This window comes from Humulus lupulus, chromosome 4 (assembly GCF_963169125.1).
Source record: "Humulus lupulus chromosome 4, drHumLupu1.1, whole genome shotgun sequence".
Lineage (NCBI taxonomy): Eukaryota > Viridiplantae > Streptophyta > Magnoliopsida > Rosales > Cannabaceae > Humulus > Humulus lupulus.
In genome coordinates, this window is record NC_084796.1 from 138410342 (window position 1) to 138414856 (window position 4515).

At 33.9% G+C, this 4515-nt stretch overlaps 1 pseudogene; it reads right to left on the reverse strand.

Annotated features, from left to right (window-relative positions):
• Positions 1-294: 294 nt before the first annotated feature.
• Positions 295-1193, reverse strand: LOC133832565 (uncharacterized; annotated as a pseudogene).
• Between the last annotated feature and the right edge of the window lie 3322 nt (positions 1194-4515).

Consider the following 4515-nt stretch of genomic DNA (forward strand, 5'->3'; position numbering starts at 1 on the left):
TATTAAGTGAAAATGATGATGAAGATGAAAAATATGACCATATATGTGGTGATGATGCATCATATATGACACTGTTTGAGAAAATAAAATTTATTAAGCTATGTTATCATTGTAGACCAAATCAATGTAACTTGCTGTATTATTAAGGGTTTTTACCGGCGAAAATACCCAATGTTTATACGTTGTTCCACTTTTACACCCAATCTTTTATTTTTTGCGGTGAATATACCCAAACCCACATGAACTGTGTCTCCGTCACTACTTAACCCCTAACAACGTTAAAAAACGCTTACGTGGCCAATTGCGTGTACAAACCCAAACATATATGCTTTAAAATATTAATTGCAAAAAAAAAATAAGTTCCCAAACCCCGTGAGAACCAGCAGGCTCCAAGAAATAAACAATCTGCAATTTCCTCATCAGAGCCATATACTTGACGAAGATTCTGACCACTACTGCCTGATAATCCTCCTCCTTGATCACTTCTAACCTCGCTAAGCAATACAACTACATTGCAAAATTGGTCTCGTGGCCAGTATACAGCTGGAATTCCCAAAACTATCGGTGAAGTAAGGGATGATCTCGACCGTAGACGATCGAAGTTCATCAGGGAGGAATCAAAGCATTAGGGTCTCACTTTTTTCCACCAATCGCTTCTGCCAAACCCTATACGAGACGTTTCCGTACCGTGATGCCATCTGGGCTGGCGGGATCTCGTCGACCCACTGGATTTGGGTTTCCAAAATGGACACAATGGAGTCCGTGATTGGGGATTGGTGACACGGGTCGGAAATCTTGCGGCCGCGGATGGACTCCGAAAGAGCGACGATGAAACCCAGGAAGTTCTTCCCAGCAAAGGATTCATGGAATCAGCGGATGTCTTCAGGGGATTGAATTCGCTTCGACGGGGTTTGGAAATGAAAGGGCGGCGTTGCGACGGGGACCCTCTGGGCTTGGGGAACTGGAGCGAGTATTATAGCTTGTTGATATTGGTTGGGAGGGAGGTTGATAGCCGGAGCTCGAATAGGACGGTAGTTTGGGGGAGGAGATATTTCAGACCATGTCGGAGGAGGGTTGAAGGCGGCAGCGGCTCCACATTTGCAGCAGGTGGGAGCAGTTATGGTGGTGGTGGTTGTAGAGGGAGATGGGTTTTGAGGGGATTCGTAACAGTGTTGATGATCGTGGTTTTCCATGGCAGAGAGAGCTTAGCTTAGCTTTGGTTGGCAGTGAGAGAGGAGAATAGAATGAGCAAAAAGGAGGGAGCAAGAGTGTGTTTGTGTGTGTCCGTAGAGATGAGAGATGAGTCTACCCAAAATATAAAAATGGACTTGGACTTGTAAGACTAAGCCATGGCTTGGGCTCCATGAAATTTAACATGGGGTTAAGTGGACTGGGTTAGTACACGCAATTGGCCACGTAAGCGTTTTTAATGCTGTTAGGGGTTAAGTAGTGACAGAGATATAGTTCATATGGGTTTGGGTATATTCACCGCGAAAAATAAAGATTGAGTGTAAAAGTGGAACAACGTATAAACATTAGGTATTTTCGTCGGTAAAAACCCTATTATTAATTAAAAAGATGATGGTTCATTTTATTCATCAATTTTTTTTATTTTATTTTATTTTCTTACTGTCAAAAGCATCTTATTTCTTGAGGACTTTCCAATGTTATAATTTAATTGATTAATTCTGAATTTTTATTCATTATTATTTTGATTTCCTTTTTTCTTGTTAAGGCTACAGATGTTTCAGATTTATCAGTGACACGTAAACTCGATATCCTAAGTAGGCTAGGAGAAAATCAGAACTTGTTTCTGTCTTTAATGCTTGGGTATCCATTTATTGTTTTAAGTTTGTTGACATAGTTTTTCTTTAACTTAGAATTAAGAATAAAAAATTAAGTTTTAGGCTTAAATAAATGGAATAAAACGATAATAATGAATTCACACAACAATTTTTGTGTGGTTCAATAGTTAAATCTATCTAGTCCATAAGTCACTATTATTTCTGAGTTTTTCTTAGAGACAATTATTTGGAATAATTTATCCAGAATTTGGTACATCTAAAAAAGTATCCATTTTCCTGTTCATTTCATCTCTATTTATATTGGGAGATGAACAGATTTGGGTAATACATTATTTTGGGCAACTACCCATAATTACAATATGTCCTCTTACTTCTTAATTGATTATAATTGATATATAAGTTAGATCTATTTCCTTATCGAAGAGTAAATCTAGCAAATCCAAGATCATTAGGGATTTGTTTGCACATTTTCTTTATCGTCAATCATCCATGAGTTGCAGTTACAACATAACAACACGAGTAGATTTATTACATTGGTGAGCTAACGTCATGAGCCAAATTGTCAAATTATTGTAGTGAATTGAAATAACTTTTATCGTAATACTATACCTCTAACTCGAACTGACTTTTGGCAACATAGAAAATATGAACTTAAATGAATACTTAGTTCGTATTTTACCTTTACCAATACATCGTGATCTCCCTTATAATGTTTCAAATGGGTACAACCAGTTTATTTGCAATCATTTTGTACTACGATCAAAACATGTCAGCTAGTATTTTTAAGGTACAACATTTTCTTCCCTAGCCTCTACTCGTGCATGGGTGACTCGCCCTACTTCTGACACAAGAAGAGTAGAGGCTTTTCCACTTCTTTTAGGGAAACGTGCCCACCTACCCTCCCGAGTACCTAGACATGCGTTGCAACCCTATACGATTTTGTTCAGTTCCTGAGTACTTTTGATAGACGTCATTTTTCATTTTTTTTCCACTGATTTGACCATTTAATATGAAATTCTTTTAATCAGATAGTTCCCTTGTTGGTATTAAATATAATAAAATCAGGGACGCAACAGAAGGTACGGAGGGGGGATTTTAAAAAATTATTAATATCAGCCAGGACCGATACATATATCTATATATTAAATCAACACACAAAAAGATAAGGAGATTACCTCATGTAGCATATCAAGATTCCTTGAGTATTTTTGTATAATCAAATGATCTTCCTATCAAACGATATTCATTGACTCACACCTTAGCCTTCCAAGTTATTCCTCTAACAAACAAGGACGTGTGTAGGCACGTAGAATTCACAGGTTGATTATTTAGGCTATCTAGATGTCCTCAACACATGAGATCTATAGAGTTTGGAGAAGAGAGAAGGCTAGTAGATAGTTCTAGAATTTTCAGGCCTAGAAAATTCTAGCGACACTTTTTCTGAGAGAGTCTGATAACCAAAATAACAATTGATTAAAAAGAATCGTTTCTTTTTAGGTTTATAAAGGTAAAATAAAATAATTTTATTTTTCTATAAATTTATTAATTCAAACAGATCGATTATAACCTAATTTAATTATTTATTTAAATCAAATTTAAAATTAATAATTAAATAAACAAATAGATTTGAAATTCAAAATTCAAATCTCAAGGATGATGTGGCACCAAAGTGGCCCCACTGTATAACCTCTTTAATTTTTCTCATTTGTTTGTTTAATTAAATTTAAGACAATATATTTATTCAAAAAAATAAATATCAATTAATTCAAAATTAACTTTATCTTAAAATCTATCGATTTGAATAATTATCTTTTAATAAGATAATAATTAAATCTCTCAAATATTAATTCAAATACTGATTAATATTTATTTTAACTAATATAAAGTTTTTCAAATAAAAACTAATTAGCTAAATAATTAATTAATTGCACATAATTATCTTTTTGCCCTAGAAAATTAATTCCTTTGCAATTTAATCATTTTCTTCATTAATCTTGCTTGTGACATCCTTACCCTTGACAATGTGAGACAGAGGTGACCCGATGACCATTGGCCTATAATACGAATCTCCAATAAATTATATTATTAATTAATCTCTTTAATTCAATTATCTTATTTATTAATTACATTATTACTCCACTATAAATATGGAATTGCAGTCAAAGTAATTATAGAATTATATTTACAGAGTTTCGTCTTGTAGTCCATTGATATAATCAATAAATTTAGTTTAATCCTCCACTTATTGGTTCACTAATTAAAGTTGGTCAATATTACCGTTTTACCCTTCTAATTACCTCTTGTTCCTTAAGTAGCATTAATTCACCATTGAATAATTAATATATAATCATATTATAGATTTGAGCTCAATAAATATTTAGTCCCAGCATTAACCCTTAAGGGAATCAATATTTGATCCGTTAGGAAACCATGAATTCCATTATTGTAAAATCATGTTCCCAACCATTCATGATATTGAATCTCCAAAACAGAAGTCACTAGCCTTGTAGAGTCCAAGAACTTTACTTAGCTAAGTATTTAGTAGTATTATAGTATGTTTAGTATTATCTTTGTAACTGTGGATTTTTGGTTCAGACCGGGAATTATTTGGACACTCATAGTAGCACTTATAGATTTTCTAAGTTTAATCTATAGTTTAAGAATAATAAGTATAACCTAAGGTTTGATTAATGTGACTGATATTAAGGAT